Source organism: Fundulus heteroclitus, chromosome 24 (genome assembly GCF_011125445.2).
Source record: "Fundulus heteroclitus isolate FHET01 chromosome 24, MU-UCD_Fhet_4.1, whole genome shotgun sequence".
NCBI classification, from domain to species: Eukaryota; Metazoa; Chordata; class Actinopteri; order Cyprinodontiformes; family Fundulidae; genus Fundulus; species Fundulus heteroclitus.
In genome coordinates, this window is record NC_046384.1 from 24482347 (window position 1) to 24501955 (window position 19609).

Genomic DNA, 19609 nt, shown 5'->3' on the forward strand with positions numbered 1-19609 from the left:
TTATTATCTGAGTCAAATCAGAGGCTATGACAGGTAAAACTTTCTGTCATAGCTGTGGGCAGAACATGAAGGCAGCAGGAGGAGGAACTTAGCTGCTAAATGATTTCCTCTAAGCTTTTGTAGTTTATTTGGCTGAATTGGGACATTTTGTCGAGATAAGTTCTAGATAGAGACAACTTTGGTACTGAATTTGACATGCCCTTCTAATGTTTTGGGTTTTCTCAGTAAAGAAGTTAGCAAATTTGTTACAGGCCTTGATGGTGTGGTGTTCAGAAGTAACAGACACAGGAAGATTAGTTAACCTGTCGACTGTGACAATAAGGCATAAGCATTATTAATGTTTTTATTGATAATCTTAGAGAAGAAAGATTCCCTTGCATTTTTCAGTTTGAAGTTATAACTGTAAAGTCTATCTTTATAGATGTCATAGTGAACCTGGAGTCTGTTCTTTCTCTGCCTGCTTTTCTTCCCAGAAACAACCGTCACTTTAATTGGAGCAATGCAGTCAATGATGCCGGAAACTTTAGACTGTAAGTTATCTACTAGTTCATCTACTGAGTTACAGTAGGAGAGTAAGCTTGGATAAAAGTTTCCGTGACATCGTCCTTAAAGATACTTTTTTTTTGTCATGATGTGCCTTTGGCTAACTGAGTCATTGGAAATTATGCTTTCAAAGATGACAAAAAAAGTGATCAGATAGAGCAACATCAGTTACATTGACCTTGGAAATGTTTAGTCCCTGGCTTTTAATCAAGTCTAAAAACCTTTTCATAGCACTGAGACAGCACTATTGAGAGTTTTTAAATATTTAATGGTGACTGTTGACTCAGGAAATCCTGCTATGCTAGTGCTCCTTGATCTTACAGCTGCCTTTGACACTGTGGACCATGGGATTCTCTTAGCACGACTTGAGCAGTGGGTGGGCATTACAGGATCTGCTCTCATGGTTCCTGTCTTATTCGACCGATCGGAGCTTTTCTGTGCAACTAGGTGAATTCACCTCATCTTCAGCCCCTTTGAGTTCTGGGGTTCCCCAAGGCTCTATTCTTGGACCTATTCTTTTTCTTCTATATATGTTACCATTAGGGTAAATTTTCCGGAACTATAATCTTTCTTTTTATTGTTATGCTGATGACGTCCAGATCTACTTTCGTTTAACATCAAAATCCAACAACCCCATACAGTCATTTTCTGACTGCTTAAACAATGTTAAATCTTGGATGACCTCAAACTTTGTGAATCTGAATGAAAGTAAGACTGAAATCATAATGTTTGGTTGTAGTCCAGCATACTTTCCTGCTGGCTTTCTGGGTCCCCTTACACCCAACATTCGATCATCAGTAAAAAATCTTGGTGTAATAATTGATGACAGGCTGAAATTCGATTGCCAGGTTAATTTGGTCGTAAAAAACAGCTTTTACCAGTTAAGAATTTTATCAAAAGTGAAAGGGTACCTGCCACACAGAGATCTGGAGACTGTAATCCATGCTTTTATTAATACAAGATTGGATTACTGTAATTCATTATATGCTGGTTTGGACCACTCACTTTTACACCGTCTGCAGTTGGTACAAAATGCAGCTGCCCGTCTCGTTACTGGCACACGTAAACGTGACCACATATCACCAATTCTAGCATTGTTGCATTGGCTTCCGGTTGTTTTTAGAATAGATTTTAAAATTGGATTGTTGGTTTTTAAAGCTCTTAAAAACAAATTTGACTGAGCTTCTCCAAATCCATGCCCCGGCCAGAACACTGAGATCCTCTAATCAGTTGCTACTGGCCATGCCTAAAACCTGACTTAAAACCAAAGGTGACCGTGGTTTTTAAGGCAGCGGCACCGAGACTCTGGAATAACTTGCCTTGGCGTATTCGATCAGCAGGCTCCTTTCAGGTTTTTTAAATCCTCTCTAAAAGCTCACTTCTTCTCCCTGGCTTTTAATCAAGTCTAAGTGGACATTTAACAAATTTTTATTTTAAAATTTATTTTATTTACATTGAAATATTATTCTATTATATTTTATCTCCATTACATTTTTTTGCATTGTGTTTATGTATTTTACTTTTCAGTTTTTATCTTAGGCTCTGCAACTGTGATTTCTGCACATCACTTTGGTCAACCCCGGTTGTTTTAAATGTGCTTTATAAATGAGTAAAATATCTCCCTGTTTGTGTGTTGCTTGTTTTACATTACAAAGAAACCCAGAACAACATCAAAAGCTAAAAAAAAAAGAGCTGGCTTTCCAGAGTTAAAATAGTGAAGGAGAATGTCCAGTCATCAGTCTGTGACCTTCAGCTGAAGTACACTTGAATTAGACAGCAGGATGATGTCAAACCAGCAAGTCTGCCTCCGGATGGTTCCAAAATAGCAAAATTGAACTTTTGGAGTGATCGAGTCAAATTCTGAACTTAAATTGGATTGAGATGCAATGGCAAGCCCTTAAACACCATGTTCATGCTCAAAATTCCTCTGATGAATGGGCTAAAGTTCCTCCAAAGCAATGTAAAAAAAACCTCAGTTATTGCAAACACACAACAGCATTTTGTCCCAAAAGAGAGGCAGATGCAGTCTTTAAGGTTTAAGAAGCAATTACCTTTCACAAAGAGCTAAATTGGTTTGGATAATTTTTCCTCCTATATCCAATTATCATTTGATCTGCATTTTGTATTTGCTAAGGTTATGTTTGTCTGTCTTAAAAATTTGTGTGAGGGAAAAAGCATTTCACAGAACTGCATACCAAGATGCATTAAGATAAAAGGTTATAATCTCCAAAGATAGTACTGCCATCTTTTAACAATGAGCTATGATGCCCCAGGCAAGAAACAATAAGCATCAAAAGGTGTTGTGCAGAACATGTCCGGATAAGTGATAGTGCAGGGAAACTTAAACAATCAATCAGCCCAAACAGAATGCCTCTTAAACTGTGAAAACAAGAGGTCAAGTTTACACAGATTTCCTGTGTGGACAGGAAGCATCTCAGTGAGGCTTTCACCTTGGAGTACTCTGAGTGCAGGCTATTAGAGTAAGTGATACAGCAATAGTGTGGTCAGAGTAGTGACTAGATGGAACAAAGAGGGAAGTGGTAACATCTCCAGACCCTCAGAGGATAAAGGTATTGCAATCTCTTCACATCTATTAGCAAAACAGGATGAAGTGAGGATTGATGGCCAAATTGTTGCACAGCATCCCAGTTTGGATGCACCAACGTCAGGTTTGGCGTGCTGGCGCAGTAATGACTTCCTGTGTTTGAGCGACTGGAGGCTGAGGTCACTCATCTGTAACTTAGTTTGACATTTACATGCTCGGAGCCAGCTGCAGCTCAGGACATGTCTGTCTGATTATGGCTATGGCCTGTTGTAAACTCAGATCTGCCTCTATATCCTACTCCAGCGCACAAAATTAAAAAGAGTTGTCAGGATTATCCTCTGGAATCCAAAAGCTTCGGGTCTAAGGCTAAATCTGAATTGAAACATCTCAAAGTATCTGCCTTACTTCAGTTTCCTTTAGGAATATTGGAAATGTAACTATTTAAAGAAAAAACATCCAAAAGTCCTGATTATAGTTCACAGCTAGGGGATGAAGTGTGGGCTGGAGATGTGCATTGGGCTTATCAGCGCTGCAACAACAGCACTTTGTTTCCATGACACCAGGCTAGATCGCCATAGTTACAGTTTGATTTGAAAACAAAGTTAGGAGAAAGAAGACCCAAGGACGGTTCTGAGGAAGTGTGGCATTGGCAGCGGGGTTTCCGCAGTGAAATGAGTCAACAACAAAGCTGGAGTGGATGTTGTTGCTTATCTACACTAAGAACTGACAACAGTTTTTAATTTATTTTTAGCACCACAGAGGTTGCCTTCAAAAGCAGAATAAACAGGAATGTATAGCTATATATATAGTTAGCCTAACCGAACAATTAGAATGGTCTTTCGAAAAATATTTTATGACTGATATAAAGATAAACACTTTGCAGAAGAGAAAAAAACTAAGCGTCACAATAATGAAGCGGTGTTTGCTTTTACATTCAGCATCAAACTTACCAGCTTGCTACCTATTGAATTAATGTGTTTTATGCCGATATTTGCAAGGTAAACATTGATACCCTAGATCAAATATATTTACCCAACAATATCTTCACTCTGTGTGGCCTGAACTAACTGTCTTGACTCTTTTTAGCAACACCAAAACTGTATAAGATATTTACAATTTCACAAAAGCTAATAATGTTCCTCTTGACAGAATTAAATGGAACTTTGCCAGTCCCCTGCACTTCCCTGGTACCTCTTAGATTATACTGTTTGTAGATTCTTACGCAAACCATGATACTGCCCCACCCGCTGAATACCTTTTAATGCAAGAACGCAGGGTTATTCTTCCTCCAGGTTCTATTTTTGGTCTAATCTGTCAACACAACCTTTCACAAACTTTTTCAGGTATTTTCATGTGACTGTTATCAAACTGCAGACAGGCAGCAATGTTGGCTTTAGAGATAAGCATTTTTTTTATCCCACGAGCCTTTTGTGTTTGCAATTGGAAGGTTATGTCTTAACATGACTGCAGCACTGACCACATATATTGGTACCCTAAAAGCCTGAACATATAATTATATTTTCCTGCCCACCACATTTATAACTGATGTCGTTAACACACACTTTGGAAGAGAACATGTCCACTTTGTTTTGAACTATACTGTCATATAGACCGAGTAGATTAATTGACACAATTTAGTATGATTTAGTCTAATTAAGTTTATTTTGCCAACTGTTTAAAAGTCTTAAACAAAGGGAAAACTTATCGGAGACTTGAATCAACTTAAAAAAGTATAAACTTAATCAAATGTTTGAACTACACTGATTTTACAGCAATATTAGGAGTTCCAAAAATGCTGGAGCTAACAATTAATATTTCTAAACACTGGTGTAAGTGTTTAAACTGAGCTGACATTGTCCGCGAAGCAACTGCATGTCGCTTTGGGTTTACACAACCAGACCAAACGCTCACTAACACACAACAAAGCAAAAACACATGCAGACAGAATGATGCAGAGCAGGCTTGACCAGACTGAGCAATTTGTGTTTTATTACACAGAAGAAGCAGATTAAAGCGTCTCGGATATCTCCAGCTCTGGTTTACAGGGCTGCTGACGGGGATGCCGCCCAACACAGGAAATAGCAGAGTTTGAGAACATACGAGCTACCTCCGAAAGAAAATCCTCCAGAATGGAACAAGCACAGGGCTGTGATGAGTTAGCGGTGAGGAGAATCATCTGAGAGGGTTTACTTTACTGTTTACATCAGCTCTCTTTACTGGGAAAAGCAGAAAAACGGGAGGGCAAAGTTTGTACTTTTATGACATCCATCATGATTGTCATCAAAGTGGAAAAAGTGCAGATCAGTCATTGTAATTTACACTTTCTGGTTATGTCTAGACTGGTTCTACTGAATAACAATGTACTAGGGTATACCTTCTGGCTATGAATAAATGAGAGTATTTCTTGTAGTCTTTTAGAGCATCGTAAAGTGATTTATAAAGGCATTAGGTTTGTTATTGGCTCAAATTAGGCAGTAAAACCATACAGCTGTTGCAGTAGTTGCCTGTGATTGATGAAAACCATATTTTGGTATCTTTCAAGTGGTTATAACCAAACACAAAACAGGGTTCCAGCAGTTATTGCCAGGGTTAGGGTTAGGTCCAAAATTGTTCGGTTATGTCATCCTGAAGCTTCCAATCCAAGAGAAAACCCAGCCAGACACCCGCTGAGGTGCAGCTAGGCGTAAAACAAGTCTGAGAAGTCTTTCCACTCCCGCTTGAGTGGGAGCCAAACTTCAACAAATCAGTAGACGCATGTAAATCACATCTGCTTCATTTGATCAGCTGGCAGTTTGAAGCAACCCACGACACAGAGCTGGAAGTGATTTACTCCTCTGGCCGGAAGGCTTTTTGACTAGAGTGAGGGGTCAAGCAGAAAAACAAGCCTATTATTGAAAGGTCCATTGCCCAAGGATAGAGGAGGAACGTTCAATGGATCTTTTCAGAAATGTTTAGAGGGATGTGTTGGCAGCCAGTGTAGTGCATTATCCCATCTAGCAGACAAGGACAGGAAAGAATCTCATGCAACCACCCTGTGAGGTAGAAAAGCAGATGGCGTCAGATTAGCATCTGAATGAGACTGCAGATCCACAGACGGATAGCTGCTCCTCATGCTTTCCTGCAGGTGAGCTAAGGAAGGAGGGCCCTGGAAAGACAAAATCTATAACTGGAGACGCGCACAACACCAGAGAAAGCTGGAGGATTTAAACAGATAATTTTCTAGTGATTTTCTCCACCGTTTCACTTTGGACATTTTTGAAATGAAAAGGTAAAAAAGCTGGTAAGCAAGAGATAACAATCAGGCTGAAAGCTTCCGTAGACATGACAGAATCTAAGATAACATCAGGGCGAGTATGGCTCAGCTTTGAACTCTACGGCTGAAATGTTTGGACTTGTAACAAGATGTGGGTTTTCACAATGAGTTGTATTTGTTCTTTCGAAATCCTTCATGCCTTTAACCCGGTATAACATCTAAACATCCAGATGGTTTTCCTGCCTGACATGGGAAAAGGACCAACAGTAATCAAATTAAGTCATTCACACATGGAAAAAGGAGCAAAACATTGAATCATGTGTGAAACTTTCAGGCCGGTTAGGGGCATAGCAAAAACAGGAAAAAACAGTATCAAAGAGGGAATATCTTTCATTCATGTGTCAATATGTTCATGAATTAGGTCAAAGAAGACATAAAAAGAAGTAACGTAAAATATCAGGTTTAATTGGTTTAATGCTATCTCCATTGGAAATATTTATATTATAACAGGAAAGAATAATAAAACAATTGTTTGAAAACTGTATAGACATACAATAAGGTATTCTGTGATTTTAAAAAGAGGAAAAATGTAAGTCTAAAAAAGGATTGAACATTTTTTGCTAAGAAATTTTACGTATTTTTCGTGGCTCTAAAAAAAAGGGAGAATGACAATATACAAAGCACAGCTGCAAATTATTAGCAGAAAAGGAGTTATTTAAGACAACACAATGTTACAAAAGACTTAAAAAGATTAAGGAAAAAACAACAACAAAAGAGCAAACAAACAAAAAAACGCTACTGACAAAAAAATGACAAAATATATATTTTTTCAAACAAAAACATTTAGGGTTGGTTGCATGTAGCTTTTCAATATTTCAATCAACTAAAAATGTTTTTTGTTTTTTTTGGAATTCTACAATTTTGTAACATTAAGACATTATTGTATTTTCTGTAATGTTTTTTGCTACAAAGCCTTTTCAAAACAAAGTAGGTTCAACAGTCCAAAATGGGCACTTTGTTTCTGCTAGACAAAACCTAATAAGGGAATTATGCCTAATGGTAAGGGTAAGCCTTTCTTGTAAAACAGAGAGAGCTCTAATCAGACAACCAATCAATAATAAGAATGCGGAAAGGCTTGAAAAACAGAACATAGCAACATTTTCTGTTGTGGTGGTTGGGTGGAAAAAGTGGTTCTCAGTCACTGAAACCAACCTCAAGTTGAAAACAGAGATGAGAAAAATGGATCCAATGCTAAAACATGACGTTACGACTGTCATACATTTACCAACTAATGATGCTGTGACTGTGCAGTTTCAGCTTTACAAATATAATTTGTAAAGTGCCATAGTAGGGCTGAATGATATCAAGAAAACATTCAGGATTTTAATTTGTTAATCACAGAAGTTGATAGTAATTGCGATTATCCAACATTTTCTTGACTCTTGTCTCAATTTGTCATCCAGACATTTCCATTTCTAATTTGTCATCCAGACATTTCCAATACTTTCCAGTAGCTTTAATATTTCAGAGAAATAGAAAAACTATTTTTGATTATGGCCATGAATTGAAAGTCCATTCCACTGGCCAAAAATATTATAGAGATCAAGAGCACAAATCTGTCAGACATAAAATACAATAATCTAGCAAATACAGCGCTGAAGCCATCCTTTCTTGTTGCAACTGTTCACGTATTGAAAACTTGTTGAAGACTGATTAGATATATTGGGAAGCTCTACTTTTAAGATAGGTGTAATGCGATATGCTGATGACATCCTGGAATTTATGTTTGCACGTTGCAACAACATAACCATGCCACATTTTCTCACCACAGGATCTGTATTGGCTTTGGGTTAATTGCTAATTTTGCCAATTCGTACCTCCATTTCACGCCTACCTGTTGCCATTTTGTCCCATCCTACTTCAATTTTGTGTACTATTTCATACTCATGTACTTGTTCAAGATTACTTTCTGTTATCGTTAACCATTTTCATGAATGATGAAACGGAAATGGTCAAACATTTTTAAACTTCCACATGTAATTTAAAGCAATTGCATATTACCCTCTGCTTTGCACTCTATACTCATTAATCGTGATTCTGAACCTCATTTTGCCAGTTGACTCATAAAATATGATCAAATATGATCAAACTAAGCTAAATGACTACCTTCTTTTAGATATTACTTATATGAGTAATATAGCCTCAATTGCTTACCGCAGATTATGAGCAGAACATAAGTGGTTATCAAAGTAAGCTTAATGCACTCTTGAAGCCTTTATAACCCGAGTTGCATTTGCTTTCACTAACACCTTTTAAATGTGAGTCCATGAAAACCCAGTTTATGAATACAAGTTTTAAACCTTGAAATCTTTGACTGATTAATCATTTGGGTCAATAGTAGCCAAACATACAAATCTCTGTCTGTCAAAAAGCTCATTGTGGAGGAGAACAAAACTTTCTAACCTCGTTAGCATCTGTTAGTGCTCTAAAATAAAAGCCATCGGCTGCTTTTCTACCATGATTTACGCTTGCTAGTTCAATGATTTGACCTGAGGAGGACAACTCTTGGATAATTCTCACTACTGAAAGTTATTGACCAAGGTAAGAATCCATTTTGACATCAGTGATTCTTCAGTTCTCGCTTTTGAAAGATTTGTAGAAACACCAGTCAGAGGAATTTGGCGTTCCATGAGGTCAAAGGTTTTGTTTTACTCAGAGCGTTCGCAGGTCAAAATGAACAGAAAAGAATTCTTGTATCCTCTTTCTACACAGAGATACAAACACACTGGTACTTGAAGGGGTCATTCCTTTCAGGGGATGGTTTCCATGGCAGAGGTTCCCATGGTGAGGGGGGGGGGGGTGCTCTTGATGGCCCCAATATAGCTGTGAGCACCAACAAGCCGGCGGCAGTGGAATACAAAGCCAACATTTTCCAGGTTTAATTAAGCCACTGCATGCTCCAAAGCAGGGACATCCAAAAAAAAAACTACTGCAAAAAGTTTCTGTAAACCTACTTTTTTAACTTTTCAGACCAGCCATTTTTACAGGCCATAACTACAGTGTTTAACATTTTTTATGTTAGGACTGCAGATTCAACATCAGAGCTGAGTCTGGGAAACTGAAGAGGCTGGAAAGTATAACACTCTCACATAAATCTCTCCTGATCCTGATAAGTATTGAGAAAGACAAAGAGAGAATAGAAAATGTCAATATTTGCATAATCCCGTTACTTTATCCTACCATCTTAAGACGTCATGCTCCCATTCACCCTCCCATACACCCACCCATTAATACAGCCATCTGTCCATCATCCAAAGATACATTTGTCCTTCCTTCCTTCCTTCCTTCCTTCCATCCATCCATCCATCCATCCATCCATCCATCGCTTTTTCAATTGTTTGTCCACAACATATATATCCATAAAAATGTAACATTTTATTTTGGAAAAATATCAGATTTTGACATTAACAACGTGTAGGAGCCCTGTTTAAACATAACACAGCAAAGGATTAACCTTTGCTGTGTTTGCTCATAAGGTGTAAAAGTAAAAGTATTAGTACACCAATGAACTGAAGACTGATCTATCTGTGGTCATAATAATAATGGGATTTCTAGGTTATTTTAGCTCAGTCAAATCAAATCCTATAATGTTCATACGTTATGCCTTGCATGATATTAGCATTTAACTCCCATTTAACATATCAGAGGTGGTCATCGTTAAAAACTCTTTATGAAAACTATGTCCACAGACTCAAAATCTTAACGTACCATCAACGATTCACACTTCCATCTGTTTCCACATCTCACTCAGGCCCCTAAGAGCCATGCTTGATGTTCCTGTGTTTCTGGAATTACCATACATCCAAAAATTTGACCCTGACCAGCAGATGCACTCAAGCATCCACGCTAACACAGCTAGGACATGTTAAAGCTTTGAGCCATGAAAAGCAATTTACTCTTGAATTCTGGGGGGATTTTCTTTCCATGCCCCCCCCCCCCCCCCCCCCCCCCCATTCAACCTTCTTCTGAAACACAAACACTGAGATGCCACAAAATTCAATGAGAAACCTGATAGAGTCAGTGTGTGCTAACAGTACTCCTACAATTCAGTCCTCCAGAACACTTTGCTCTATGTGTTAGAGTAAAGCAGCTGCCAACGGACTGTTTGCAAAAGGCTGAGGAGGAAAACAACCCAACTGTTTGGCTTTCACATCTGGAAACCATAAAGACTCAGACCCATGTAGCTTGGTCAATAACTAGCCGCTAGGCTAACATGAGGGCCGTTGCCCACTCAGGAAAAAGCCCCAGCACATTTGCGGTTTCTTCCCACTGTTGGTCACAGAGGCTTAAAATAGCTACGGGTTTGATGGACATGTTGAGGGGCAGAAATTTATGACTCCCAAGAGGCCTTTTCAAGACCACGGGCTACAAAGAAACTAAAATGAAGAATGGCACTGCAACGAAAAAATTTTTAATTAAGCGACACAAGCTAACACAAAACATTTATTGCAATTGAAGTTATTTTAAAGCTGTTTACAACCTATTATTACAGCAAATCCATGGTTATGTTTTTTTACAGAATGAAAAGGCGAACTGGCTTGAATTGTCTTTATTGTTGTGACCCCAATGCTGGAAATCCAGTCATGAACTGTAAGAACAAACTGAAAATACTCAGAAATTACATCGCCTAGTAGTATTTATACACAACAAGATTTTCCACACCTTGCCCTGTTTTCACCACATAAATCCAATGTTTTTATTGGGATTTTATGTAATTGACCAATACAAAATAGCACATAATTCTACAATGGAAGAAAATTAATCATGGTCTTAAATGTTTTTAGCAGAATTCTCAAAAGCTCAAATATTTTGCAGCCTTCAAAAGGTTTTCTTCCAGGTTTGTCCATTATTTAATCCTCCACATCTTCCCACCAATCAGCTTTCCTGACCCTGCTGAAGAAAAGTATCCCCGCAGGTTGATACTACTAACACCATACTTCCCAGAGGTGGACTAGATTTACTGTCAGGATTCACTGTCAGCTGAGAAAAAGCATCATCACAATATGGTGTGACCACCAACATGCTTCACTCTAGTGGACGGTAGTTACTACTCAGGTGATTTGTGAAGGTAACTGGTTGAGATGGACCTTTATCTAGGGTATTGAACTTAAAGGACACAAGAGAAAGGCACACTTTTTTGTAAAAAAAAAGTTTGAAAAATATCCTTTATGTTGGTTTATCACATAAAATCCCAATAAAGTACACTAGATTTTGTGGCTGAGACTTGACAAAATGTATGCAGTTGTTGCAGGCTCCACCATGATATTATCCATCAGATGTCAACAGCCCAGTTGCTGGCAGTTCTTTGCTTCAATTAGGGGTGTGAAACCACAGAGTGCGTAAAAGCCGAAAGATATGCAATTACCTCACAAAGACAGAGACACATAAACTTCCTGTTATAGCACAGCGTGAACATGGATTTTTTTTTTCTTTCAGCATGGACTGCGTCCAAACAAACTATTCCAAAACAAGGAACCTACTTTTAAGGAAAAGCAGACGTTTTGAAGCACATGGATGCAGATGGGGTGGGTTTCATGGAGGCCAACCCATTGACTCTCGGAATTTTGTTCTCTGTTCTACACCCTCTCGTGTACAAGCAGCCGCAGGACCTAGCCGATTATCTAACAAAGTAACAGAACAAAACAAAAAACAGCCACAAGATCGTAAAAGCCTCAGAAAATATTGAGAAAGAATGCCCCGTGTTGAGTGTCCTCTCTGTCGGCGAGCATCATCCGTGAGGAATGAAATGTGACACAGGCTGTCAGGGCTCGTTTGGGGAAACTTGCCGCCAGTCAGCCATGGATGGGGCTCTAGTGCAAGGGCACAGAGTGTGGATGAATGATTAGAGAGGCCATGCTGTAAGCAAGGAGGTCACAGGGTGGATTGAAGCACCAGATAAGGACATGGCATGCTGAATTAAGACACCCAAGTTTTAGTTTTACACGCCCTTTTAGCCATACCTGAAATGTAAACTATGTAAACTGGTCCAATACATAGTTTGTTTTAATTAGTATCCATACATTTTTTGTACGGTTAAGACATGTTGATCACCTTATGTAGCTAGTGGATCTTAAGTAGGTGAAGGAGCAGGAGGGTTATCCAGGTCAGTGTGCTGTTTGGCTTCTCTGACGTATCTTAATTGGATTAAAGTTCACTCACAGTCAAGACTAAATCACCTCCTGGAGCACAGTTCTGCCACCTCCCATTAGGTACATGTCTTCCAAAGAGCCTCAGAAAGGTGAAGCAGCAGATCAAGACAAATCCCGAGTCCTGTTCGCCTGCGACAATGTAGCACAAGATCCTCCTACCAATAACTTCCGTTTTACTCCAAGCGGTAATCTAATAAAAGCTATTCTCATTGGTAAACAGCTGCCAAGTTGATATGTGAGAGCTTCTGTGGTGCTGAGAACTTTTGCCGCTTGCCCAACAACAACTGACATTACAAAACCCAACATAACAGAGCTGGAAGGATGGATCGGCTGTTTCTGGTGGTTAGTATAGGTCACTCAAATTTCACATAAAAACCCCTTGGTGTTTTATGGACACCGATAAAACCTGGTGGGTGCTGATTAGGGTCATTTCAATTACTCCCACTAGCGATTAGACTTAGCCCAATCTGGCGTGATGGGAGGAAGGCTGTGGGTAAAACTTGATACACAACTAGCCTGCTGTGTTAATGTACTTAGTCAACTTCTATTTGGCTGAGAAACACTTAATCTATGTTACATTGGGAAAGTAGTCAGGTTAAAGAGTTTGTTCTGGGATCCTGCCATATATTGTACACCTGTTGTTAAAAGGCATAGAGCTCTTTCCCATTTTGCATACAGTGCACTCAAATATATATGACCTTGTAAGGTATTTATCATAATTTCTACTCTATTCCATACAAGAGGAAATAAACTTTCCTCTGCTTCTTTTTGGCTTTTTGTTATAACGTCCTTCAGATTTAGCCTTAAATTAGTTCACACACACATTATAACTAATTAATCCATCTTCATCAAATGTTGTCTTCGAGGATCTGTGAACCCTTGCTGCAAAAGCAGCAAAAGTTTCACTTTAAAAGAATGTTGTTAAATGTCATTACAATAAGATGTGGTCTTCATGTAAAAAACAATTGACTTAACTTTAGAGTCCCTAGTAAATGTAAATGCTACTACAGAAATCTCCTTTTTTTGTAACCAATGTTTCGTGGAGGGACGCACTGATTCAGCTTGGTCTTTAATTCCCACCTTTAATACCAGACATTGTAATGGTACCTGTCTTAACAAACTATAGTAAATGTACCTAGCTAGCCCTGATGTGAATTTCCTTCAGTAACTAATTGTGCTACACTGTCAATGCAATGCAAAAGGGAAACTGGAAAAACAACAGGTTCATTTACTCTAAGTTACTCTAGCACAATGCTGCAAATAACAATGCTTTTATTTACTCATTTATGGTTCAAATGACTACTTTTCTGTCTTCCTGAAGCATTTTCATGTGCTCCAGTGCTAATGCTAGTCAGGTCATAAATGTTATTGAGAAACTAAGTTTCTTGTTTAATCACCCATTAATGTGTTTGTGTCTTTGTACTAAATAGTTCAACAAGTATAGAAATCCTTTAGTTGTAAAAGGGAGTTTTAAACTACCATCTTAATAACTTTCTGTGGCAGCTAGCTATGCTATCCTATTAAAATTTGCTTGATGTGAACAAAGTTGTGATATTCTAGGACAGGGGTTCCCAAACTTTTTCAGCCGCGCACCCCTTTCTGTGTCCCAACCGGTTTGACGCACCCCCAATCTTCAAAAAAATAAATAAATAAATAAATAAATACAAAAAAAAAAAAATATATATATATATATATATATATATATATATATATATATATATATATATATATATATAGCAGTCATGTAGGTTATAACTGGTAAGGTTGTATAAGTAAAATTAGAAAATAATTTGAATTAAACTGTAAACAATAAAGTTACACCTCCACAGCAGAACCCGGAAAAAGATCGGTCACACGTCCACAACCTGAAACGTCTCTGAAACAGAGTCCCTCTGAGCATATTTGCTAGAATGATTGAAGCAGAGACCACCAGTAATGTGCGCTTATACAGCACAATGCGTACATTTCATCTTAAAATGAAGCGTAGAAAAAGATTTATTTTAAATAAATACATTTTCGTGTGAATATGACACCCAAGTACCAGAGTGAGGTTTTGCTGATAACACTTTATTTTAGGACAAACAGCACAGCTATCAGCCTGCCAGTCGCCCGAACCACAGACATCATATACGTAGACACGTCATAGGGCGCAGGTTCGCACGTCAACGTCACCGCCATATTGTATGTGGCAGAAAAAAGTTGAGTTCTGTTATTGTGAACGTGAATCAGAAAAGATGCCTCATTCCAGTGCTGCATGGAAATGTATTCTGGCTGATTTCAATACTTGTATCTGCCTTCTATATATATAGAAGGCAGATACAAGATATATCTGCCTTCTATATATATGGAAGGCAGATACAAGATACATAGATACATATATACATATATATATATATATATATATATATATATATATATATATATATATATATATATATATATATATACATATGTGTGTATGTAATGTCTATGGCCCGAACCATAGGCATTATATACGTAGACGCGTCATTGGGCGGGTTCTGCCTATGCTGCGATGCGTCAGAGCGTCCGCCATATTAATTGTGGCAAATCTGCAGTTACTCAGTCACTAAATCAGTATTAGAGGGACTTTAATCTCTGAATATACTTTGTATTTGTAGTATTTTTGTTTTTGTAATATTACAAGTTTATTTTCGTATCCCTTTAGCTTCATTCGCATGAATTTATTCTCCTAAAGAATAAAAATATTTAAAATAATCTAACCTGGCCCTATTACTCCAGGAGTGAAATAATTCTGCAAATTGTGACTATTCTGGAAATGTTCCCTCTTAATTCTCATAATACGACGTTTTTCTCATAACATTATCACTTTTGCGTTTGTTTGTTTTTTTTACTTTATTGACCTAGGACTTTTTTTTCTCATATTATTAATTTTACCTCTTTAATTCTCCCCCAAAAAGTCTGTTCCAAAAGGTTCACATGTGACACGGTTTTATGAAATAACGAAGACCACAAAGTTTAGATTTAACAAATTGATCCTTCATATCACATACACACACACACACACACATATATACATTGTATGTATATGTATATATATATATATATATATATATATATATATATATATATATATATATATATATATATATATATATATCTTTTCTGCTTCACGTTCACAATAAGAGAACTCAATTTTTTTCTGCCACATACAATATGGCAGTGACGTTGACGTGCGAACCTGTGCCCTATGACGCGTCTACGTATATGATATCTGTGGCCCGAACCACCACTCCTCTCCCCGGAAGCCACGCATTTCTTCCGGTATGACCCCAAAACAACCTAACTTAAAGAAACAGTAGGTGTGCAGCAGCACATGACACTAGCACTAAACTACTACTTTTCTAACTTCCTCCAACAGCTAGCTGTGCTGAAGTGCTATTGTTAGCTTGTACACATTTATCTATAAGCTAACATTGGTAGGAAATATGTTTCAGTTGTATTTTTATTTTTTTATTTTTGTGTTTCTTACATTGTCTTCCCTCATGGATGATTTCAACAACTTTTTCTGTATTTTTTGGATTTTCTGTAGCAGCTAGTTTTCTTGTAATGTTAATGCTACATCTTGACACAAATGGAAACGGAAGATTGAGTTTGAGCAGTGTTATTTCTATTGGTCTATATGTTTATGGTGCTGGATTTTACTGCTTTTTTGTTAACATCTCAATAATCACAATTATGTCACTAATATGAATTTAGAACTACTTTTTTCTATTTTCCCTAAAATCATGCAAGATTTCGAAAAATAACTTAACAAAAGTCTAACAAAATGTATTCAATACCTGAGTCAGCAAGGGGTAAAAACACCTTTTCCTGCAATTTGAGTTGAAAACACAGCATAATATTACCACCGCCATGTTTGACCAGGCTGATGATGGGTTCTGGGTGATGTGCAGTGTTCATTTTCCTTTGCACATAGCATTCTGTGTGTCCACCAGAAAGTTCAATTTTGAAATTGCATGCCCTTAGGCTACAATTGTACAACACTAACAACTGTCCTGCCAACAGATTCTCACTCCTGAAGTGTGGACCTCTGCAGCTCCTACATAGTTGCCATGGGCCTCGAGGCTGCTTCAATCTGTCCAACAGCTGTGACCTGCCTCCCTCTCCCTCTCCCTTTGGATGAAAAATATCCACCCAGCATGATACTGCCACCACCATGTTTCACACTTCTGAACTATATTACCTGGTTAGGTGGCTTATGATAGCAAATGATTTTCAAATGGTTACATACTGTGGAAAGAACCAAGGCTTAAACAGAAAGTTGGATACAATTTACTAAGAATTCTTTCCTTTTTGACAAAGCTTATAGCTAGAGTGGCTTAGGTTATCCTGTGCAATCGTTGTAGTTATGCTGCTATAGGCTTAGGCTGCTGGAGGACATCAGGGCCTATTTCTCTCACTCTGCTGAGTTCTCCTACTGTTCTCCAATTTGCATTGTTTGTTGTTATTTCAAGTTTTAACTTTTTCTTCTCTCTGTCTTTTTTCTCTTCATAGTAGGTACACCTGGTCTGGCGTTCTGTTAGCTGTGACATCAACCAGGGAAGACAGATCATACGCTATTACTATGTAACATAGAAATGATTCCTGGATCAATGTGTGCTTCTGTGCTTTTGTGTCTCTGCTCTGTCTTCCCTAAACCCCAGTCAGTGGAGGCAGATGACCGTTCACACTAAGCCTGGTTCTGCTGGAGGTTTTCCTCCCTGTTAAAGGGGAGTTTTCCTCTCCACTGTCACTTCATGCATGGACAGTGCAGTCAACTGTCCACTGTGGCTCTGCACTTCCTCATGACGAGTGAATGTTGCTTTTTTAAGACTTGATGCAATCTACTGGGTTTGCTTAGATGGGAAACTATGTGACCAATCTGTCTGGGTGATTTGATTGAATTTGACTTTGTAAAGCGCCTTGAGATGACATATGTTGTGAATTGGTGCTATATAAAGAAAATGGAATTTAATTCTAGCAAAGAAACCTGCGGTTTCATCTGAGAGTGGAATCCTCTTTTCAGAACATCTGTTCTTACATCTTCACAGTCTGGTTCTACTCTTGAAGCTGTTGCAGCCCTATACTTCGATCTTGATCTACTGTATAGTACATATATTATAAAGACATCCAAGGACATCTCAGCAAACATGCAGAATCCCGAATGATAGCAGCACGGGAGGTATTTTCTCCATTCAAATAAACAGCATCTACTAACGCCGGTGCACTTGAAGCAATGCAACCTTTTGCTTGTGTCATTCCTGGGCAGGGCGTTTCTAGAACATGTGCACAAAGATGATCGCATTTTCATTCATCCTCATTAAATTCACTTCCCTTCCTCGCACAAAAATCTGTTTTACTTGCTGCAGAGGATGTGGCAGGGAGAAACGCCGGGTTTCAGCACCGTGCAGGCGTGGACCAGAACAAAAGAGGCAGCGGCAGAGGCGCATCGGTAGCCACGCACCAAAATCATCCAATCAAAATCAGCATCTTTTTTTTTTTTTTTTTTTTTTTTTTTTTTTTTTTTTTTTTTTTACTTGTCCACATTTTTCACTTCTGTATTTGTGAGGGCATTTATTTTAACGATACGAACCCTCAAATCAGATTTTGAAATTAATCCACATAGCAGCACATGACGCAGATTATTTTGAGCAGCTACATTTCTACACACACTGTTTCAGAAACTTTTACATCTCCCGGTGCCGAGTTAAAATGCGCCAAACTCCCGTTTCCTGTAGGTTTGCGCAAGCAAAATTTCGTCATCCTAATTTAAAAAAATATGGTGAATAAACAATCCGTGACATGCCTTACCTGCAGGTTTAAGCTGCTGAGCGACTCTGACACTAATACCCTTGTGTGTGAGAGAGGAGCTGCAGTCACAATGAGAGCGCTGTGGGGCCCTTAGGTCCCTCCCTCTTTGCAAATTGAGCTACCGTAACTGCGCTAATAGATGCGCATGGATGGGGAATGCCGTTTAAACCGCTCGCAGCATCACTTGGGAGCAAAGATGCAACAGATGCATTTATGCATGCCGAGTCAGTGCTATAGAACACTAAATGTCACTGTTAACACATAGTTTCAGCTACTGCAGCCTTCTTAACTGCGAAGAGACAGAAGCTCCCTTTCTCTGCAGAGCTGGAGCACTGGGGTGTGGCTGTTGCTGAGGAAAGATGGAGAGAAGGGGGAGGAGGGGGCCAGAATGTGGGAAGGGGGATGGAGAAAGAAGGGGGAAGAACAGTGTAGCTACAGTGTCCTGCAGGTAAGGCGTGGCAGGGATGCTCTCTGCTATTCCAGCTAGAAATGACAGACATTCACATCATGACCTTATTTATTAAAAGCTAAAAGAAGTAACAATAAATAGACTATGTATATATATTTTTTATTCATGAGCCCAAAAACTTCGCAAAGATTCTTTGAAACATTTATCATTCAACAGAGTCCACAGTTTCCTCCTTTATCTAGACATACATTGAATGAAAGCATGCAGATGTCTCTTACTCCTGACAGTTTGCATGCCCGCCTACTGCCACCTATTGACAGAGGTCAGGCGGTGCAACTTTTGCTGCCAGTTTTGCAGATTAGGGAAACTTTTTGCGTCTCTGGTTCTCTTATCTTTCCACCAAATATCACAGGAGGAAGCTTGGGTTTTCCAACTACACTCACATATATTATAAACCGTTTGTTTGACAGGGCTTTCTTGGACTATACACCATTGTGTTTTCACCTGTTGGTAATGCATGATTATGTATTTGAGAGATGCAATTAAATAAGGATTCTATTTTGACCCAACATTTAGATTTTCAAGTTTGTCATGGGAAAGATTAACAGAAATGGACCCTAAAGTTGGACCTCAAACTGGGAAACATGAAAATTATTTTCTTAATCTTTCACCAAAACCCAACATGGCTGCCCTGCTAAGCAGGCAGGAAACACCTTGTGAGGCTCCCAAACAGACATTTTGCTCAACAATTATCACGAGGCTGTTATCTCCTTAATTGTTTACCTTCTCTACCACTCTTTTTCCCTCCACTCAATTTT

The 19609-nt window shown here is 38.5% G+C and overlaps 1 protein-coding gene across 3 annotated transcripts in view; it reads right to left on the bottom strand.

The window, feature by feature from the left end:
• LOC105931057 (microtubule-associated protein tau) overlaps positions 1 to 18484 on the bottom strand; it is an 84177-nt gene extending 65693 nt beyond the window's left edge. For 2 of the 3 annotated variants that reach the window (XM_036128120.1, XM_036128119.1), the window contains exon 1: positions 18383 to 18484. The gene's annotated coding sequence lies outside the window, so the exon portion shown is untranslated. The remainder of the gene's footprint in view (positions 1 to 18382) is intronic. The other variant, XM_012869556.3, reaches the window with a different exon arrangement.
• Positions 18485 to 19609: the final 1125 nt, after the last annotated feature.